The following is a 23,733-nucleotide window of genomic DNA, read 5'->3' as shown; positions in this document are numbered from 1 at the left end:
TTGCAACTAAACTAGACAAAAGTCATAAAATCCAGCATCAAAGATGGAAGACATTAAGTAATGAGAAGGCCTTCAGAGATAACTTGGATCGATGCGTGGTTCTGTCTATGGGCTCAGAACCATTGTGTCTCACAGACTCACAGATGATTTTGCCTCTGAGGAGCTGGTGAGGCAGTGTGAATGCAATGTGAATAAAGCAAGATGACAGGAATCATAACAAAAGGTCTGGGGCGATCACAGCAGTTTAGAAAAATGATCCTGAAAACATTTTATGTTTTGGATGGTGTTAAATGTAGATGCAATACAACATTTACATTCTGAAGTGAGTCTTTATAAAAAAAAAAAAAAAAACAGTCAATTATGTGTCACAGAGTTGTTTTGTACTTATAAAAGTGTCCCTCTGTGCTCACAAACCTTGACTGGCAGACTGATTACATCTCTCTGTGCTCACTCAGTAGTTTTGCAATTAATAAACTTCTGTATTATCTGTCACTCTGATTTATGAAGAAATGAGAGGACAATAACTACCTGTATCCTGTCTCGTTTGACAGACACACACCGACACACACAGACGAGACGTAGACAGACTGAAAAAAAGAGGGAGTTTTAGAAATGTAACTCGCACGCCTCACTTTGAGAATCACAAACAGTTAACTTTCTGATGAAAGAAACGCTGCTTCTCAGGGGGAAATGTTTAGACATTACTCTTCCTGTCCTGTGTGTGTGTGTGTGTGTGTGTGTGTGTGTGCGTGTGTGTGTGTGTGTGTGCGTGCTGATTTGTCTCTTGACAGTGAGTCGTCAGTCCCTGCTGTGCCTTCTGGCTTGATGAGAACATCAAGAGGCCTCTCTGACTCATAGCTGAGTGTGTGTGTGTTTATGTGCATGTGTGTATGTTTTGGTCTGTCTGTCTGTCGGTCGGTCGGTCTGTCGGTCTGTCTGTCTGTCTCTGTGCCTGTCAGTCTCTTCTAAGTGGATGATGATTCATACAAATTCCAGATGCTTTTATATAAATCAGTCCTCCTTGTTATGTAGGAAGAGCCTCGTTGTAAGAGATGATATAGCCGTGAGTGAGTGTCGTGTTGAGTCATGTAAACCATTTATTTTCTGTATTTTCTTTGGTTATTGAGGAAATGCTTTTTACAAACACGTTATTTTCTTTTCCCAGCCAGCACATACATTCTGCAGTAGTGGCCCACCTGTGTATAAGTGAGTGTTGGTACAGTTTATTGATCAGACTGGGTGAGACAATTTCTCATATTGGATAAGTACTAGTACATTTAAAGCAGCCAGGAGGGAACATAAATATTTAAAAGCTACAATATTGAGCCTGTAGTGTACTACATACATTAGCAAACAATTACTGTTCTTGTAGAAACATGAGCATCTCTTTTTGACGACCTATTGAATATAAAAGTCACTGTAGTGTTGGCAGCTGCTTGCACCAGCTGGATGTAGGTTTGATCATTGAGTTGGAGTGTAAAGTCAACAGTAACTGCTACGTTGTAACTAGTTTCACACTAAACTCACCAGTGAGTGACAGAAGTGTTGTTGTATCTGTAGTGCAGAGTCAAATTAACAGACTTACAGTTTCATTGCACCTCAATGTTTCGTTTTTTATTTATTTAAGTGAGGCTGGCTCTGGTACACATGAATATGGTCATAAAGAGTAATATCAATACAAGTCTCCGGACACTTTGCTGATTCAGTTCAGCCTGTTCACTTCAAAGATTCGTCCTGACTGACAGCACCATGTCATTGTTCTGACAGTCCATTATTACGAACCCCAAAAGTCTGAAAAATATCCCATCGGACCAGAAGCCCATTTGTTCGACAGCTTGTTATTCATAAAACAAAAGCTCTTTGCTCTGAAAAAACACACGCTCTCCCTGCAGATATTAGGTCATTGACTGCTGGCCAAGCAGGCGATTTGAGGAGAGACGAGGGGGACGCCGGCCCCTTGTTAGCAAAATGATCAAAATGCGTTCCCCTTGTTAACCTGCCATCCCTTTCCATCCACTCCGAGATCACTAACAGGCGGGCTGCTGTCTGGGTCTGGACCCAAGTGCCGTCCTATCTGGACCCGGACGTATTGTCAAGTTTGGCAAAAAGGACCCAAATGCAGAAGAGAAGCAGGCAGGTTGAACAACAAAAGGCGAGCTCTAATGATGAGCTGATCCAAGTCCAAGTAAGAAATCCAAAATCCAATAATCCAAAACAAAAGGCAGGCAACAAAACGGGAGTAATCCACAAGCGAAATAAACAAACTATGAATAAACCACAAACAAACTACAAACCAGGATAACAGGAGCACACAGGCAGCAAATGCAAGAAAACTTGCCAGAAAGACAGGACCAAGAAACACAGGAGGCACGGGTACAAAACAGGCGAAGCAACGAAGAGTGAGGGGAAAACATCGGCTCAAATATAAGATACTGTAGATTAAGTAATGAGAAGCAGGTGTACATAGAAAAAGGGTGGGGAAACAGACAGGAGAGGAAGTGGAAAGTGAAACATGACACATGAGTTTCCAGCAGTACTTGACACCTGCTCGGTCAATGTGTAAAACTCTTCTACCTTACATGTAACTAATACAATAACCTGCAGGTTTGGTAAACTGACTCCTGTGCTTCCCTCACCAGTCACTTCTTATCAGGTCTTGTGTCTATCTAGCGTACAAACACCTTGTGTGTGCTCGCGCAAAGACAGCACCTGTCCTCGATTTCATATTAACCACCACTGTCTTGGTCCTGCAAAGCAAAGGAGCGAGCTGAAAAAGTGGCAGAAGCTAGGCTGTTGATTCAGGGAGCCATCTGATTCAACGTTAATGTGAAAAATATCGCTTAATGCAGCTTTAATGATGTTGGCTGCCACAATAAGAGAGTCCATTTTTCACTTGTGTCCTGAGCCGAACAAGCTGTTGCACCACCGCATTAGTTTAAAGCAAATGTTTCTCCCTCGTCTTCTCTCTGCATTTCGCTCCCTTCTTTCCTCCTTAAACATAACAACCCTTGAGAAAGGCTCGCTACTCACCCTAAGACACAAAATTTTCCTCTGCAACCTTATTAATTAAAAAAAGCAAAATAATGTACACCACCCGCAGTTATTTGCTGTTCTGTAATTCCACGCCATTTATCAATACAAGCCTCTTGCAGAGTGAATTTACATAAACCTGTAACAGCACTGCTTTATCATTTAATTGGTCCCCACTGAGAGAGACACCTTAACATGCAAATAATACAGAAACTCTGAATTAAAAGCAGAAGACATAGGAAGAAAAGCTATTGAATTCACAAGTGGTTGTCTGACAACTGTGGTACTCTTGCTTAAAGAGTTTTTAATTTCCTTCAGGTTAACAGAAAGCCAGAAGTCCAGTATGTGAGAAGATATGCACAGTTTCTGTTGCTGTTGATGCTTCTGAGCTTTTTTTAATTGAATACTTAACTCTAACAAGGCAACAAAGAACGCACAAAGTCACAAAGGAAGCACACAATAGGCAAAAGCTAATGTTCATTTCTTAGATAAAGATTTTTGCTTTTGATTGGCAGTTGCAAACACTGAGATAGCATTTCTGATCATTAAATCTATTATTAAATCTGCCCTTATCACCGTTTACCATACGTGTGTGAGCTTATTAAATAGGATAGTGTCACGCCAGAAAGGGACCCAAACGCAAGACATGAGGAGGCAGGCAGGTAAAAGAGCAAAAGTCGAGCTGAAGTCCAAACACAGAATCCGAAAGTCCAAAATGCAAGTGCAATTAGCAGTCAACGAAGAAGCCGGCAACGAAAGGCAACAAAAACATAACGGACGAGGCAAATCTGAGAATTAAAAAAGTACAAAAAAATACAAAAACTAAAAAAGTACAGACCAAAGACGCACTCGGAACACAAGCAAGAACACAAGGAACACAAGGAGACGCACGACCGATGTGGGGAAGACTAATGAGACACAGGTGAAACGAATGTGGCAATCAAAAAAGTAGTAACTCAAAGACAGGAAGTGGAAAGTAAAACATGACACATGAGAGAGAACTACAAAATAAAACAGAGAGTAACTGAGCCAAACACCCAAACCATGACAGATAGTTTGAAACGAAAAATTGTCACAGAAATGTTTCAAAAGCAAGACAATATCAAGCCCTCTGTAATGTCTCATTTTAAAGTTCATAAAAAGCTTTATATCTATGTCCTTTTTGTACTTTGTGAGGCAGAAAAGGGTAAAGTACAGGAAGGTAGCATCTAACAACCTTCCTGCTCCATACTGTCATTCACAGAAGATAAACTTCAGTCCTCAAAGATAATCAAATAAGCAACATTTAAACATCTATTTCCCCTCAATGAACCCTGCACACCCGGAAGAAGTCCTCACCTCATCATCACCTCCTACTGTGAAGTTGTCATGTTCTCACTGCGATGTGTCTACATGTCTAATAACTGTATATCTGCTGCATGTAACCTGTGACTCTATCCCTGAAAGTGACAGTGACTGGTAGGGTTGAGGTTGGGTGACTTTGTTGTTTACTTCCCAGGGAGGAGTCCATTTATCATACTGAGAGGAGGAGGTGTGAGTGGGAGTAGTCTGATGACATGCTGCTGCGCCGCAGTATGTGGCATCGTCTATATGTTGTAGGTAGGATGTGCAAAAGACATGCTTGTTCCAAGTAGTATTAATAGTAACACTGATAGTTTAACACATTTAAACACATTTAGAATCATCGCTCAATCTTTGACATCCAGTATCAATCTAATTTATGTTAAATAAAATTAAAAGAAACATACCTGGACAAGAATTTAAGTTGTACAAAGTTGGAGCTCAGGTCAAACAGGACTCTTAATTTCCTGAAGGCCTGCTTAATGTGTAAATTGGCCAAAAAAAAGTCATTATCGTCTCTGATTGATCCACTAATCCTTTCTGGAACACAGCTGTAGCCAGCAGCCTTACTGTCCCGCGAGGACCTGTTCAGATTTGTTTTATTTTTTTAACTTGCACAGATTTTTCTTTTTTGGAAATGTATAAATGTACTGACAATATAATAATTCTTTTGACTGTCCAGGCTCTAACCGTGGTGCACAGGTTCCTATCACTTTACAGTAATGGATAGCACTTGGAGGATTTTAGTATTTTGGCCCACAGCTGGCATCAAATCAAGCTAGTAAGCTGGTTGTGTCACTTTCAGACAGCTTCAAACAGCTACTTGTAAAGAGACGCTGCTAGCTTCACAGGAGTAATACATCACAGTAATAAAAGACAGAACAAGTAGCACAAAATGTAGTGTGAATGTAGTATTGCTCAAGAACTTTCTGTTGTTTGGACGGCATTTTTCAGTCTGTGTAAAGCAGTGCTCAACATTTTAGCAGTACACTAATGTAGCTCTCAGCCCTCATGACGTGCAAGCAATCACATCATCTCACACCTAAAGAGGGTTTTATGATTGCAGACATTCAACATTGACATATTATCACCTTTACAAAGTTGGTACCAAGCAATAATAAATTAATACCAAGCAGTTTCCTATTTGCGCGTCCAACAGATACGAAGCAACATAGTCTGACTCACCGGATGTAGACTTCTGTCATTAGGCAGCCTTCTACTCACTTCTGCTATCTGCGTGTGTTATCTGCAGCGCTAAGGGAAACAACAATAACCTCTGAGCTAACAACCTAAATGCTGAAAATGGAAAGTTAACCAAACACTCACCTGGTCGCCGAAGCCAGTTCGTAGTGACCAAACCGTGTAATTACAACGACACGTGATGCACTGCGGCCCAAAAATACTTTTCTCAGAAGCTAACATGAAGCGTCTGTAAAACAGTGGATTCATTTTCTTGAGCATCACAACCCCAGCGAAATGACATATGTCATAATTTGAGCCATTCGGTCCAATAACATTTGGAAAGTTTAATATTTAATTGTTTTATCCTCATTCAAGTTAGCCTGGCGCTAAACAGGAAGTTAGCCGTTAGTTAGCTGTCTACCTGGAAGTGACGGTTAGCACAACGTCACGGTGATTCATTCTGGTGCAGGCCAACCTTCTCCAGCGTTGATACAGCGCTGAGGGGAGCTCGCAACTTCTTAAGGTAAACATGGAACTGTTTAGCTGCTAAACGCTAGTTGCTAACTTTTGTCTTTTGGCCTGTTGGTGCTCAGCTGGTGCCATACAGTGGGTTTATTAGAGCTTTTTGTTGCTAAAAACAAATTGCTGTTACAACTAGAAATGTCGTTGATCAAAGTTATGAGAGTTGACCCAAACAAGTAAAGTTGGGTTCCATTTAACAGAGTCTGGTGGCAGTTATCTGCAGTTCATCACTACAAGCTTCCTCTTTCAGATTACATCCAGTCATGTGGGTTATTAAAATTGAGTGCAGCTTTAAAATAAGTAAGTCAAATTTGAAAAATGTTGACATGAAAAGGTATCACTTCCACATGAATGCAGTAGCCCTCAGGGTTAAAGCCAAAGCTAACAGTTAGCTATCGTTAGCCATGTGAAAGGGGCTAGACTAGTAAAAAAGCAGCCTTGAATGTGAGTGCTACAGTAAGGATAACCCTGCTTTAAGAGCATGCTCACAGTGGTAGAGCTTTAACAGTGTCTTTGATTACCTGTGTGGACAAGGACGTGCTGACTTAGTTCTTCTGTGCTACGACTGATTGGCCCCCACGGGGAGATGGACTCACTGATTGGCCCTCGGCATACGGAGAGGCAGCAAGCAGGAAGTACTCATAAAGAGAAGGGGATGTTCAATCTTCCAGCTCCCCAGACAACCACAGCCTGCCTTCTGCTGAGCCTTATCTCTTTCTTGAGGTGTGTTTCTTTCTGTCTCTTTTTGTTGTCTCACCGTTTAAGCTCGCCCTTGTCTCTTTTTCCCTCCAGTTGTGTTTATATCTCTGTAAAAGTGTCTCCCTTCCTCTCTCTAACACTGTCTCAGACCTCACACTCTCTCACAATCATCTATTTCCTTTTTTTTTTTAAATTTCTGCTCGCTCTCTCTCAGCAGTACTGTCCTTTTCTCTTCCTCTCTCCTCTCTTTTCCCTACAGCAGCTCTCAGAAAATTGTCTTCAGTGTGAAATGAGACAGAGGAGATTGGCTTGCAGTATTAGAGTGAGAGAGAGACTCTGTAAGGAGGCTGTAAAAATGACTCCTCCATTGGGAAATACCACAGCTGTATTAAGATCTCCTCGTCTCCTTGTCTTTTAAACGGCTCCCATTCTCCAGCTAATTGTTTTGAAGCCTGGCCTGTAAATCCCCTGCGAGATCTGGCACTACTCATTGAATTAGCCTGGAGTTACAGAAATATCTCTCTTTTATCAATCTTTGAGAGAGGAATATGTCTTTTCGCACTCCCCCCCTTTTCTCCCTCAATCTGTTACAGCCTTCCTCCTCCATTTTCTGCCTCATAAAAAAGCATTTCTGCTTCATTCACTTCACCGAGCAACAGGAAAGAGAACAATGTGACAAAGATTGCGAGGATTCAGATCGTGTCACAAGACTTAATCCACTGAGCCATCGGGATTCCTCCTAATGCTGCGGTATCAAAAATATGCTTACTCAGAACTTATTATTTCTAGAGGTGAAGATCCCAAACGGCAGATGAAACCAGAGTATAGCTTACGAGTGAGGCCGGGGTTCATAGCAGACTTTGATTGAAGTTAAAGCCCAAACACACTGGAAGCAATTTACTGAAATGTGTCATTTGTAGCTGCTAATCTGAGGTTTGTATGACAGACTGCAGGTGGCAGATTTGAAGTGTCAGCAGCAGTGTTTCTGCTTTATTTCACCACCACAGCAGGTGCTATTACTGAACACTTTTTGTGAGACATTTCACAGACCATATTGTTCATGCTTTAAGATCATGTGCAATTTTCATGAATGTTAAAATATGTACATGTGATTTGCTGTTTTGTTTTTTTTCACATTCAAAAATAATATTCAGAGCAGGCATCAAGGTGAACGTCCTGCTTTTTGCATCGGTTAAAATGTGGCCTGTCCATTGTCCTGTACTTGCTCTTTTTTATGTATTATTTTATCACATTTGTCTTTACAGTGTGTGTATCTGTGTCCAAAACAGAGGGAGTTATGGCACTATCTACTTTATATAACTTTGTGCAGCCAGAGCATAAATGCTCCACAATAAAAGGCATTGTCTGCAGACAGCTGAGACAGGAGACAAGGCAACAAAGATGGCTGTTGAATAAATTGTGTCTGGTTAGCAACCAAACTAGCTAGCTTCCTGTGTCAAGATGTTTTTAATTTGAACACGTATCTATATTGCTAAATAGATAAACAAACAATAACATACATAACATAACAAAAAGTTAGAGAGACAAGAAAAGACCATCTAGCTAGCTTTCTAACTGTCAGTCAGCAAACCATTGTGACCAGAATTTTTGTTTCAAACATTAAAAAAGTGACTTAAATCAACTACAATCAATAACAGAACAGAACGTTTGACATTATGTTATGGAGCCCCTTCCCTGCCAGCATTTCCATGCTAGCTGCACTGATAACCTAGCTAACTAGCTAAAGTTAGAGGTGATATGCTGCCCCCCTATTTGTTTGGAGTATGAATTTGACAGGTGGCCAATTCCTACATACTGCACCTTTAATTCTCTTATAGGCCAATATTTTTAAAGGGACATTTACATGAATTGTTGTACCTGTAACTATCAGTATGTTGCTGTCTTCAGTAGACAAGACAGTAGCTACACTGTGAGCATGATAACATGATATAATGCCCCAAATAAGGATATTTTAGGAAAACCTGAGCCCAAGGACAATAGACTAATTTATTTCGAGTTTGCAATTAAATTGAAGTTGAAAACCTTCCTGGAGAAACTTTTTAAAACAGCCTCAAATCACTTAGCCAGCAACCTTGAGTGGCGGTGGTGTACAGAGGAGTCAAACCAAGGTGAATAGACTTTACATCAGGAGGCGGAGATGGTGCCAAGATTTAAAAAAAAAAAGGGAATGAAGTAAATTGTTGCTTTCTGTACATGAGTCAATTTGAGCCAACAACCTTGACAAGTTTGTATATTTATACACATAAGTCAAAGTCAGTGTTTACAATGTGACTCTAAGCCAAGGGGACTTTGGAATAAAGTGTCGCCATCCATTTGTATGTAAGTCAAATAAAGCCAAGTTAGTTTGACTGATATGGATATTACTGGGTTGGATATTACCATACAAGCAGGTTTTTCCATATTCATGCTGATTATTTTTGTCTCTTCACACAAAGCAGGATAAAATACTGCCTGCCGAACAGTTAGGAACCAATCATCAGCTTTGATGTGAAGCCTTGGCAGACAGCAAGGGTGAGAGAAGTGAGAGGGGAGGGAAGAGAACGAGTGTTTGTGGAAAAAGAGGAGCCGGGGAGAGAAAAAAGCGGCAAGCAGATGAAGGGAATGAGCGAGAAAGTCAGAGAAAAGTGCGTGCGTATACTTGTGAAGGACCCAGTCACAGAGCGAGGCGGGGAGTTAAAAGAGCGTCCGTTCTGGTCAAGATGAGATGGTTGATTGTGTGTGGACGGCTTCCAGGAAGTATCTGGAGTGAATTGGAAGAGCTTCCCGTCCTTTGAGAGCATCTCTTTTAATCATGGCTGTTGGGGCTGTGGGAACCAGCCTCACCACCGAGAGGACACTGTTAATTAGACGGCATGTTACTGCACATCCCTGTAGAGTCAACACCCTGCACGGCAATGATTGCACTCTGTCTCTCACACACAAACACACACAAATCTCACAGCTGTGCCTGCTCTCCATAAACTTTATATACGTACAAATACACTTAAATGCTCATATTTTCAGATGCAAAGGGTGAACTATTTTTCTGAACTTGACCACAACAGATGTAACCCCTGTTCACTCATACCGTTTCGGGCATATGTCTGGCATATGTCATCCTAATTTGGGGGCTATTCCTCTTGCAACATTACACAATTACCCCTTTTATGTGACTGATGCATCAGCAATTCAAGCAGCAGTTATATGGCCTTATTTTTTTGACTTGCCGTATGTTGCTGTTAAAAAAAAAATGTCTTGACTTTTGAACGTCTGTGAAAGCTTAGCTCACACTTAGCTGCTAATTGGTGTTCAACTTAATGAGTCGTCTGCGTACAGATGCCTTTGTACCTGAGATTCACAGTTTGTGCTGCAGGTGCATCGCAATTAATGTGGTAAACTCAAAAGTATGATAAACAAAGGAACAGGGATCGCAAGTTGAAGATGAATTGCACCAGAAGACATTAAGTCGACATCATTTGGCAGGAAACTGAATACCAAGTTGATCCCAATGGTTTGGTCTGGGGCAGCGGTTTTCAAACTTCTTGGTCCACTGGACCAACGCTGATGCCGATTTAGGAGATGATAACCAATACTTGGAACTAATATAGATTGGAAGTAAAAATTGAAGTCTTGGTGTCAAAATGTAGAATAACACAGACTCGCACACAACACTTTGTTTAAATACCCTTAAGCATGTGTTTAATTAAGTGCTGCAAAGGAAAAATGTTCAACATTATCTTATAAAACGCAGAGAGCTCCCAGCAGCATTTCTTAGAAAGTAAACAATATGGCTCCCCAAAGTTTTATAAAGTAAATACAGTTAATGAATGCAAATACAATTAATAAAACGTAATTTTATATTAAAAATCTGGAGTCCCCTCTCTCAAAGTCCCTGTTTTAAATTAGTAGTCCCAGTTCAGCAGCACCTAGCAGAGTTACTGTGCAGCTCTCCAGTGAGACGGCTTCTGGTTTTTTCATATATTCCCGAGGCGTACTCACTCGGAAGGGACGAGGGTGGTGAGCAAAGAAACTTTGAGGGATTGTAATGTTTAACCTCAGCAATATCTGTCGCCTTAACCTCCCGATAATCGATATTGCAAGGTAGTTTGCTGCCATCGGTGTGTGAGAGGCCAAATTGTGTGCTACTTTGGATCAAAAACACCTTATAAATGCAGTCCATGTGGCATTTACCAAGTACATTTACGTAGATGAGTAGAAAACAGGTGTGCTTCTGTTTCCTGAGGGAACGATTTCAGGGTTTTTTGCATCTTGAGTCAAGGTAGGCGTCACCGGGATGTTATATGGCAATTCGATACCCTATGAATTGCAGTCTGTTGCACCTCTAGTGAGTATCACAAACTACAGGCGTTAAAAATGATCATAAATTTTAGTAAACATCTTCGACAAAATGCAAACAACAAAACTTTGCCAATATTGGTATAAACTGCAAGACTGCTGTAGCATAAGATGTTCCTACAACACACAGGCATTTCTCTTCTTTTTACCTCCCCATCTCGCCTCTTCTCCTTTTCTGCAAGTTGGTCTTTTTCTCACTCTGCATCTGTTTTTCTCTGTCACCTCCATCTCCTTGCGAGGCACACACAGATCCTCTTTTCTCTCATGCATAACACACCCCCTCCTTCTCTCAGCTGCTCTGATGAAGCCATCACTGTCTGTCTGCATCCCAAGTCAGTTGTCTGAGCACTGCTCAGGCAAGACTTAGAGAATTACATTCATCTACTGTGGTAATTCACACCCTCACTCTTCGTCTGTCTTCTCTGTCTCTCTTTCTATCTCTGCATCTCACCATCTTCCTCTCCGTCTCTCTGTGTGTGTTCCCTTCCATTTCTCTCCCTCTAAACGACTTTTGCAGCAGAACGGTTTATTTATAGGGCCAATTAAATCTGGAGGAGACTCTGTGGGGTTTGGTGGAAAATACGTCTAAAAAAGCAGAATAGTTTTACATTTTTTAATCTTGAAGGCCTGCAAGAGCTGTTAACTGCTTGTCATGTCGGGTAGATAGATTGTGTTTGATCTCAGAGAAACAGGAACGGAAGGAAGGAGAAAGAAGACATGAGTGTGGGGTAGTGAATCTTTTCTTAATTTTGTAAAAAAAAAAAAAGTCTTCTGGAGTTCCTGGAGAGTAGACAGCAGGTAAGTGACATTTGCTTGCAGGAGAGGGGAGAGAGAAAAAAAGGATAAGATTAACTACAGCAAGGAAGTCTGAAGAACATACTAACTACGCAGTGCATCTGCTTTTACAGTCAATCTACTTTGAGCTTTATATAACTCAGATCTTTGGAGAACATGATGTAACTTTAGCTAATCATTGTTCTTAGAAGCCGAAGAAGAGGCTGTTTCCTCTGGCGCTGAATCTGAAGAGTTCGACAGCTGTTTGCCAGACACACAGCGGTGATGCACAGGTCAACACAGTGAACTTGTGCGATTGAACGTTGTGTTCAAAGACCACCAACGTCTCAAAATAATATACGGGCCAGACACTTAGATGAAGCTCAGCCTCTTCTGTGAGATATCAGAGTCTGCGCCTTCACGAACCTGAAACAGCTGTTCATGCTGTGCATTAGCATACCCGCCACATCAGCAAAAAGGAGTTTGTCTCCAGTGAGGAAGCCTAAGCAACCACTTGAGTAACACAAGATTTAGAAGTAACATGATTAGAGGAACATGAGTGATCCAAACCTTTTGAGGGAAAGGCAGTACGCTTTTTGTGCAAAGGTGCAATATGTAAGACTGGGCCGGCTGTTGAAATAGGGGTCGGTATAGAGTATCAGCTAACTGCTGCTAACTGTAGCTGCCATTATCTAGTTAGCTCAGTTAGCCATGCATTTAGTGGTTCAGACTGGGACCTCGGAGCACCAGAGGAGTATTGGTTTTGACACCGCTAGGACAGGAACTTTGGACTGGGAGGGGCCAGGGCTAGCTGCTTAGTATGCTAATTTAGATATATCTCTGCAATGCTTCTTGCACCTTTAAGCAGTAATGAATAAGATAGCACCAAACATCCAGAAAAACACCCTCCTTTAAGATTAGCTTACCACCACCGCTTTCCTGCCCACTCTGGTGGACACTTTCAAGGGGACCAGGGGAGTGTTGGTGTTTACACTGCTAGCACAGGAGCTTTGGACCAGGATGGAGCTAGCTGGTTAGCATGCTAACTTAAATAAGCCTTGATATGTCTTTAACTCAATGCATACCATCAAAACTGTTATTTCTTCACATTCTCTTTTATATTTCTAGTTTTTTGTTTTTTTTTACATTTTCAATTAAAATTCTTACGTATTGCACCTTTAAGATTTTACTCAATATAAACAACAAATTGAAACAAAATTCTGACTAACCTTGTGTCATTATCAGCCAGATGCTAAACAATAATAATATATGACATTTTGTTTTGTTTGGAAGATGAACATAGGAAATATTTTGTCATTCTCATGCTGACTGCCTTGTTCAGTTTCACTTCACATTTACACTTCCTACCTACATTTGTCTTTAAAATAAGAGTTCCTACTTCCATAATATAATTACCCAGCCTGAAGACAATACCTATGAAAATAATACACATAAAAAAACAAAGAAATCCTAGATGCAAGACCAAACCAAAGGGTATTTACTCAGCTGCAGCTTCGAATTTGACAAAATTCTCATTATACAACAAAATATCTAACAAATAAGAAGTTTTGTCTTCACAGACTTCTTCACTGGAACTACTTCTCAAAGAATTACTCGCTACTCATTGAAATTGTCTTCAGGTTTTGTCTTGCATTGTCTAAAATTCAGCTCCAAAGCCACGTGACAAGGCCTACACTGCTAAATGCCGTGAGTGCATCACGGCTGTTAAGGGACAGGCTTGAAGAGAAACTCATGGCAGAAGTTGCCCTCAAAGCCAGCAGCAGCCCCAGAGCCAGACCCTGACAACATGACTGATGCTAGCTGGCAGCTGGCTACACACTCCTACTGTTAGAGAGGCAGAAAGATAGAGAGAGACAGCGGGGAGAGATGAATGATTCGGGTCAGTGTCAGAACAGGATTGATTTGGATCAGAACCAAAACCACTGATGGCTTATTGAGACAGAGATGGATGGAGCGACGGAGAAAGAATGACTAATAGATTTTAGATACAGGATGTCAAGCTGCCAGTTGGCTTCTGCTGGACGGAGGAGGTCATTGGAGGGGGAGGGGGTGTGTAGTACGATGGCTTCATGGCTAAATACCACACACACACACACACACACACACACACACACAAACATCTTACAGCCTTGGCTGCCAGTCAGACATGGACCTGATGCTTTTTAAGCACTGCAATAGTCTGCATAATTAATTAGGTCTTACTACATGCCACGATTAGGACATTACATCTTGTGCACAATAGAGAATGTTAGAAAGGTTTGGAGAGATTTTACACGAGCACTCAAACTCCTGCTGCCGTAAGTACATGCTAGGTGCCTCATCCCCATGCACCGCAGAGTATCCCATCTATTGTCCAACTATTGTCTGTTCTGCATTGTCCTCTGTAGCAGCCAAATGCCCAGATCCACTGAACACAACACTGGACACAATGGACAGACACAGAGAGGAGCCGGCTCTTGGCAGAAAAGGCACACGTGCACACAATAAACATGCACATGCATACGGTATGCAAACGCACATATAGCACACACATTCACGCATGGACGTATTATGGACATACACACATTCATGGGCATAAACACATGCTCACAGCTGCTCAAAGGCACAAAGCTGGCATAACAATGGCAGGCAGAGAGAGCCAGACTCGTATACAAGCCCCTATGGGGTTGGAGGGGATACACACACTACACACACACACAAAACAAGGGCCTACATCCCGAAGGCAGAGAGTAGAAACAGAGACGGTCCACAGTCAGAGGATCACAATATAAAAGACAGACACAAGAGAGGGGATGACAAAAATGATGTTGATGTGGGGAAAAAAGAACGAGAGGACGATATCAGCCCCATTGAGAGAAAGAGAGAGAGAGCCACAACGTCTGATGGGACAGAGCTCTTCCTGCATGTTTCTGTAGCTCAGACAGTGTCAAAAAGAAAACACTGGTGTCAAGTGAATTGTATCATGAAAGAAGGGAAAGTTGTACTCCCATGAGACGTGTCTGGCCGTCCTGTCTGATAGAGAGTTAAGGATAAGGCAAGTTGTGGAGAGACATCTCTCAATCCTACCAGCTTCTGATGTTCGGGGCAGTGACGGCATAAACTCTGTTTTGCAGCAAAAATCAACAGTGGCAGCTATGAAGCGCAGTGGGTGTGCGTCATGCAGCTGCAGTTAGCTAGTACAGACGTGAAAGTCAAAATGCATTTTAAACGAGAACAAATGACCGCGTGGACTCCCCTCATGACGAGAGAGGCCAGACTGTTGACCGACATGGAGCCATGTCCAGTAATTCTGAGCCTCAGCAGGTAATGTCACGATGAAAGTCCGACTTTTGTCACCACAGCTGGCGTGCACAGATATGTTTCACACTGGTCCGTTTGACTATTTGGCATCACTCAAAGTGGCACCAGCCCCTTTTTAAATTATTGCCAGGGAGAAGATGTTCAGACATGTATCATGCTGTGACCAACTTGTGAGGTCTTGTTTGTCCTGGGAGGCTCGGAAATTTGCTGATAAGGCCGCGCGCAGCACTGTTATGTGAATTTGAGCGACTCGACACAAGCTTGATGAGTGAGGAAACAAGATATATCACTTAGCAGGCTTGTCTTTTTTTGGCAGCGCTTTAGGAACAACGTCAATGTCACGACACATGACCAAACTGAGAAATTGTGACTGAATAATTAAAGTGGAACATGTAAGATTGAACTGAACAGCGTGACTGAGGCGTACTCGTGTGGCATCTGCAACCAAAAGCGTGAGACCGGGTGTTTGTTTGTGTGTGACGGAGAGAGTATACATATGTGTACTCAGGTGTGTACTCATTAACTAGAGTGGCAGTGCTAGGATACATGCTCACGTAAGCACTAAGGGAGAAGCAGTGAAGGATGTGTTGTGAATAAATGTGAAACACGTGTTGAATTTTCATCAGCTGCATTCTGCCACCGTGCGGTACCATGTAACCAGAGGGGAATGCAAGACCTGCTGAGCATTTAGGTATTTATCTAAAATGCAATACTGCCGGTTCCCTCCACCTCTTTATTCAGTTGTAGCTTTGTGTTTTCATCTTTTCTTCTGATGCAATATTTTAGAATAGATGAGCTATAAAAGCCTGTTGAAAAATGTTAGCATCGAGACACATTTCCTTGAACAAGGACTCGTTAACCTCAGTGGCTTTAAGTCATGCAGCTGCTTCACAATAAAAGCCTTAAAAAGGGATCTTTTTCTTCCCTCTCGTTAAAAATTACAGAATATATGAATATGCAGATGTTTGTCATTTCACACATTTAACTGCAGGAATTCTCCTACTTCCTGTCCATTCTCAGTGTATGTGCACTGGAGTCTTCTGGTTTCCACGTCACTCTTGTCTTTGCTGTGTGTTGGACCGGGATTGGCTTCCAAACAATTTGTGATGTCACAGAATGAGCTTGTAGGCCCGCCTCTTAAAATCAGACTTTTAATGAGCACAGAGAAAATTTACACTTTCAGCTGATGAATGTGAAAACAGCCTTCTAGTGTCAAACTCTGCACACACATCATTCAACACAGTGAAGCTCAAATATTGAACTGTATTGACAAGAATAAAAACACATTTTTGACTTGATGGGGACTTTAAAAGATGACTCATTCAGTGTTGTCTGCATGAGCACACATACAGGCCACCAAAATGTCCACGCAGCTTGATTGAGGGCATGAACCATGAATGGTGAGTCGGTGTGGTTAACCTGACTCTAGTGGAAAGGCAAAGATTCTGGTAATTCTTAAAATTTCCCTGCTGTCAAATGTTTTTCACGAGATTTGTGTTGTGGGTAGGTCACATTAAATTGAAGCACTACTCACTTTTGTTACAAGTGATATTTGTTGATATGAAAGTAAAGTTTGTGACATTACAGCCAGACATTCATCAGACCACCAGTCTGCTCTGCGCTCTTGTGAACATTTCGTTTTTCCCGTTCATCTACTGTATATCTGCTTGGAGAATTGGAGACACTTTCCCCTCAGATAAAACAAACAAATTGCAAGACAACAAGCTCGAGGCCAGGGCTTCAAAAGATACTGTCAGGGATAGATATATATGCGTGTGTGTGTGTGTGCACGTTTTATGTGTGTGTGTATGTACAGTATACCACCAGGCATCACAGACACAGGAAGAGACAAAGACAGACTCTCAATCACTTACAGGAAGCATTACCAGCTTGCTGTTAGCTACCATGGTGGTGTCCAGTAAATACCTGTGTGTGTATGTGTGTTTGTGTATGTATCGCTATCTTTGTGAGGACCCACTTCAGGTCTAAAAGTTTCCACATTGTGAGGACCTTTTAACCGGCACTCAGTACTTCAAAGGACTGTTTTGAAAATAAGACTTGGTTGAGGTTCGACTTAAATTGAAGTTAAGAGTTGGAGTTCTCCTTTTAGCTGCAGTTGTTACAGTTAGCGGGAAAAGGGATGTTGTGTGTTATCAAGGGTCCTCGTGAGTGAAGATAGACAAACGTGCATGTGTGTGTGTGTAAATTATACATTTAATTTGTATTGGTTAGCTAGTTAGCAACAGCATGGTACCTCGTGGTTACGGGCCTGCTGGCTAGACTTTACTCACTTTGAGGAAAGTGGTGTCTATCCACCCATCTAACAGATTTTATAATAGAGTTGTTTCTCTTTACATACAGTATGAAGCACAAACGTAACTGTATTTTACCAAAGAGGTCAAAGTGAAGGTCTGTAGTATCATCTTAGGTCCGCCTCTTTTTCTACCTGTCCACATATCTGCTTACCAGTCTTTCTGCCTCTGCAGCCGTCCTCTTCTCTGTCTCTCTCCACCTCTTTTCTCTCTGCCTGTCTGCCTGTTAGCGACAGCAGCTGTGCAGGGATACATCTAGCAGGAAATTCTCTGTCTTGACTAGCTGTCTTCTTGCCTGACAGCAGAGAAGCTGAGAGCTGAAGAATCAGGAAACAGCTTTTATCTTGTCTGTCTCCTGCCTTTTGCTCCCAACTCCCAACTCTGCATCTGAGAGGAGACGCTGAGAGAGAGACAGAGAGAGAAAACGGGGAGGGTGGGGTGGAGGAGTAGAGCGATAAAAGCAGGACAGAGTGGGGAAATGATATTGCACAGAGAGAAATGAAAGAAAGAGAAAGTGAGACAGAAAGCTGATGCCGGAGTCTCTCTAAGAAAATTTCTTTCTCCCTCCGTCTGTCTCTCAGTCTCTGTTTTTCTGGCTGTTTTGATGTATTCAGACAAACCCACAGTGCTCCGATGGTGAAACAGCCGTGCAGACACAACACAACAGATGAAGAGTGTCAGCTGGTGGTTAGAGGCTCACACATGCTGCTTATCTCTCTCTTTCTCTTCCCCAATTGCATTCTCTCTTTCCGCTCAATCTTCTGTCTTGCTCTCGTTCCTCCCTTTCTCCCGGCGTAGCTGTTGGAGTGAACTTGAGATCAATCATCTCCCAAACATTTGATCGCCAGGCGTGATGTATAGATTGCGCCTCTGAACCATTTGCACATAGCCGCTCTTGTCCCTACTCAGGATTCCCCCGGCTCGAGTGGTTTTTGTAACACATGAGTTATTATTTAATCATACTGGAGTGCAATGCAGAAACACATTAACTGGAGCTTCTGTTGTGTTGCAAATGGTTGCAAGAGTGTATCCATCATATGTAGTCACAGTTCATGGTGGGATATTATATATTCAACACATTTTCAGTGGGAGTGATGCTTGGGAAGCCACAGAAGTTGTTTTGTAAAACAAGATGTTGGCAATTTAGAAAATGAAAGTAATTATTATGATGATAATAAACACCTACTGGTCAAAAATTACGCTTCCAAATGTATATTTTCTGACTATCTTAGAGAGTTTTAAAGCAATTACATTAAGTTGTTCTTCCTGTGGTGATTAAAATAATCCCCTCGATCTGATAAATCTGGTATAAAATCCTCCCTTTTCCTTTTCCATGCCACTATTATGCATGTATTTGAGTGGGTTTGTTTTTTTTAGCTTTGGTTCTGTTCCTTTCTGTTTTTTGGTGTTGAAAATGTGACCACAAAACAACAAGTTGGCTAATACAGTTGAAGCCGCTGCCCTCTTGTGTTAAATGCTGTTCTTCAGTTGGCAGGAAAAAAAACAAAACCTTTTGATGCGGCGAGAAATGAAAGTCTGGCACTTGTTGCTTTTCGTGTGTTTGTTTTATTTTTGAAGGCATAACTGAAAATTAAAACCGCCAAAGAGTCAGTGTGAAAATGGTTTTCTGAAATGAAAATTAATAAGCTTTCAATTTCGATCACCAACGTCCAAAGCAGCATTGTGACGTCGCTCCCTGGGGGCAAAAAAAAAACTCTTCATATTTAGCAAAGCTAGCTTAACTTTGTGTTCATGAAGACAAACTTCCTACTAACTGGTGGAGGTCCAGTCAGTAGGAAGAACAACGCCAGAGATGTTTCAGAGATCCTTTATTGATTTCTTTGAGAAAAGGGTTCACTCCAGTGGGATGAACTGTACTGAAATGAACATATAACTTGCCAGAGATCCTTTATTGATTTGCTTGGGAAGATGGTTGACTCAGGAAAGATTTGAAAAACCAAACTTCATACAAATTGATTTCAAATAAACTGAAATCTTCTAAAAGAGGAATTTAAAATGTAGATGACAGTTGTCAGGGCATAAAACCAATGATCTGTTGATCTTTACAAATCCAGATGTGAATCTAACAATGACATATAATTTTAACGGTGCTCACAAATCACTTTAGTGAAACAGGCTTTAAGCAGTTTCTTAGTTTTAAAAAAGTATTTTATTTCACTATTTGTGTTTATACTGTTACTGGCATCTGGTCCTTGTAGTCCTCTCTTTTCCCCCGGTTCCATTTCAACCACTATGTGTCATGCAGGCTGAGAGCAGCTATATGTGCTGTGTGCTCATTTTAGGTCAGCTGAAGGACGCCTACGCAGGGCTGGATGCTCTGGCTGCTGCCAAAATCAAAGCTGTCACCTTCTGACTGGCACCAGACCACCACACCATTATCAACACGAGGTGGTGACACCATGCATTAATCTATTTGGAAATGTTGTCTGGAATAAGTGATACAACGTGTTGCTTGTTGTATGCAGTTCTCTATCCATAGGTGTTGGAAATGACAGATAGTTTTGTGAAACACACTGGCTTCATAATGCCCGGCTCAGATTTAGAGCCACTGTAATCTACAGTCAGCACTTCTGTCAGACCCTTAATGGTTTTACTGCACTCTGTATAGCTGAAAATGGCTGCATTATTGTATTCACTCGGCGGACACACAGATATATGCACATATGCAGGAACACACACACACACACATGCACAGACGCAGTACAATAATGACCTTGACTAAGTAGCTCTCCAAATTGCAAGTGACTTTTAGAGCACTCTGCTTTTCTCTGCATTCGCCTCAGCCACATTCTCTCTTCACACAGAGTGTCTCGCTGTGGTCAGTGTGTGTGTGCATGCACCCGAGTGTTTATGTGTTTGATCAGGACACAGATTGTTTTCAAGTTGTGCCAGAGCAAGACTGGAAGCAGGTGAGACCTCGTTGTGGATCCTGTAAAAGAGCGGTCTATAGGCTACAACTGTGAGTCTGGTAAATGTGTTGATTCGAAAAATCTCCAGTGTTTCCAGGTAATATCTCTAACCTTTGGTGTTCAGTTTCAAAACGTATGAGACAATTTAGATCATAACAAAATACAAATATTTAACCAGATGATCTTTAATATGAAGGTGAAATATACAATATTGACTGACACTAGACGTCGTAAGAGAGCGTACATGCAATGAAGTTGTGGAAACAAGAAAGCGTTGTCTGAACACAGACTAATTCTTCCAAATTTTTCAGGGTTGGGAGGGGTAACTTTGAAAATGTATACAGATACAGTTACTAATTACCTCTTAATAAATGTAGTCAGTAATGTAATCCACGTATCACAATATTCTGGTTTTGTAACTTGATTACTTTCTGTTATTTGTGGATTACCTCAATATCAAACATATGCAAATAAAGACCTCAGTAATCCCTGTTTTACTGAATGTATCAGTAATCTAATTACATCTTTTTCTTCTATAACTATACCAGAATACAGTTACCTTTTTTTGTATCCTGATTACGTAATCCCATTACATGTATTCCATTACTACCAATGCCTGTTCATTCTCTGCTCAGGATGCCATTATTCTTGAACTGTTTGCTGCTACATTTATGTTAAAATGTTATATATTTCATCTTTTTAATAATCTAAAGCTTTCTTTTGCAGTTTTGTCTTTACATTGCATTTCAATTAGATGTTTTGTCCACATGTAGGAGCTTATGTCTGAATCCAGCTTGTAAAGAAGAGGACTTTTTTATTGGTCTATAAAGGGACATATACAGTATATGGAGGCGAAACTGACCCCGGCAAGTGATTTGAAGGTAGTGGAAACAACAAGTTCAAGATCTCTCTGACGATAGATGGGATGTCCTGATCTCTATGAACAAGGTCCACTTGGTGATTCCTGGAATATGGCACACATTCAGTATTGCAGACAGTAAAAGCATGTGTGGCAGTGTTTTCAGGAAGGGACATCTGTCCATCTGTGAATGTGCATGTGTGTGTCAGCATGTGCTCTTTGTACATCTGTTCATTTACTCTATCTCTCTGTGTTAGTGCGTGTGTTGTGATCGCGCTGCCGTCTTTTTTAATGCGTGCACGTCAGGCGCGTGTGTCTGTGTGTGTGTGTGTGTGCGCGCATTGGGGTCACCGGTAATTTGAAGTGTGAACGCTTGGTTTCTCCCCAGCATGATGATTTCCTCTGTCAGCAAACTGTGAGCCGGAAAATAGACCCGTATTATGATGAGATTAACTTTAACGGTCAAGGATTCCAGATCTTTCCAACAAAGTCACTGAAGATTAGGACGTTCAATGACGCTTCTCTGGGCTCTGCACTTCACGTCGGTGCAGTCGAGCTGTTTTGTTTGCTCTGCTGAGTTTCTCCTCTCCTCTGTGTTGATTTCATTTTGTGTTACAGTATGTGGCAGATCAGCTGCAGGAGACAAACAACCAGAAACTTTATATGTTTTATGCTTGATACTGACAGAAGGATGAATTCCCTCAACTGGCTCAGAGCAGGAAATACATCCTTTTATACAGGTTGCATAATTTGTACAGGTGCTCAATCACTTGTTTGTAGTGGAGAATGCCATTCAAATATATGCTTAGATATCACCATCAGGTTGTACTTTTACAACGCATTGCTCTTCACAGACTGATATGATGTACTGCAATATGTTATTTTCTGACACTTGTGAACATTTTTCACTCTTGACAAATTTTGTAATGTGAAAAGTATGCAATGTTTTTCCTGGGAAATATCTTTCTCAACACTGCTCGTGTTCATTTCATATGAGATCTAACATTTTAAAGGTGAATACATTTGTTTTGTTAAATGTGTGATACGTTCATCTTTGGAAAGCTTCAGCACCCAGGTGTATGAGACCGAGAGGTTTGGCACGAAATGTTAAGACACATTTTTAATTATTAAATCTGCTCCTCCACACACCTCCTCTCTGCTCACACTATTAGAGATCTAAAATGTCAATTTCTTCAACATGTCCTCTAACAACTCGGATATCAAAGTAAGCTTTAGATTATCAGAATATGGACACAGCTTGTGGGTTTCATCTTATTATGAGCAAAAAAGAGGAGAAAGAGCTGTATTTGTCTTTTCTTTTCAGATACGGTGGATAAGGAAGATTAAAGACATCTTGTCCTGACAACTCAGGAAAAAAAGCGAGAGAACAATCTGACAAGACTTAACAAAACCCATCGCAGAAAGGGAGAACTTCAAACAGAATCAAAAAACTGCAGACGATGAAGGAGAGATGCAAACACACCACCTCAGGCTCCGTCTCTCTTCCTGCATGCCTTGTCTGTCAATCTGTCCACCTTTCACTCTCAGAAAAGTGGCATCTATCCTGCATCGCTGCGGCTGCAAATGCAGCCAGTTCTCGCTCTCATGTTGCAAATTGGAGCTCGGCTGTCATGTTGTCATTAAAAACCTGTCTCTCACTCTGCTGCTCCACACTACCCAACAAACACCACAATCCCCGTGTCTCTACTGCATACCTAACAATAAAGTAAACTGTCTTTAAATAGGACTCTGACATTGGATCAGATGTAACAACTGTTGGGTTTGATTAGTATTGATGTAAGTGTGTGTGTGTGTGTGTGCACGAGTAGGTGTTTGTGTATCTGACAGTTAGCTGCCGGACAAGCTGTCACAGCACTCTGCTCCCCCATTTCCTATAGACTGATTATTATAGAGCTATTATCTCTCTCTTCTCTCTCCCTCTCTCTCTCTCTCTCTCGCTCTCCCACTCACTCTCCCTGTCACACACACACACACATCACTGTGAATGTGATAGTGACTGCTGTGTAATACTGTACATCACACTGCAAGCTCTGTCATCACAACCACTTTAATTAGAACTTGGAGAAGAGTGTGTGTGTGTGTGTGTGTGTGTGTGTGTGTGTGTGTTCGTGCTGTGATTTTCCATCCAGTCTAATCAAACTTGCAGTGATCAAGTCTGTTGCTGATAGAGGAGATGCAAACTTTACTGTTATCTGAAAGCCATCTAATCAGAATGGCCACGTCTTGTTCTTTAATGGTTTGCACAAAGCCCACATTTTGTTTTTTTTATATCGCACTGCAAACAGCTTTTCTTCTCTAAAGCCCCAATCCAGAATATATTAGCGCCAACACGTGTGGTACATATTTTAAAGGCAAAGTCTGAAGACACTTTTAATTATTCACCATC

General features: G+C 41.4%; 1 long non-coding RNA gene across 1 annotated transcript in view; it reads left to right on the top strand.

The window, feature by feature from the left end:
* Positions 1-23,033, top strand: part of LOC311260633 — a 42,275-nt gene extending 19,242 nt beyond the window's left edge. The window contains exon 4 of the long non-coding RNA XR_014623043.1: positions 22,651-23,033. This is a non-coding gene — a long non-coding RNA (uncharacterized lncRNA). The remainder of the gene's footprint in view (positions 1-22,650) is intronic.
* The last annotated feature ends 700 nt before the right edge of the window (positions 23,034-23,733 follow it).

This window comes from Pagrus pagrus (assembly GCF_965226575.1).
Source record: "Pagrus pagrus genome assembly, chromosome: 7".
Classification (NCBI taxonomy): Eukaryota; Metazoa; Chordata; class Actinopteri; order Spariformes; family Sparidae; genus Pagrus; species Pagrus pagrus.
This window is presented reverse-complemented; position numbering and strand designations above follow the sequence as displayed.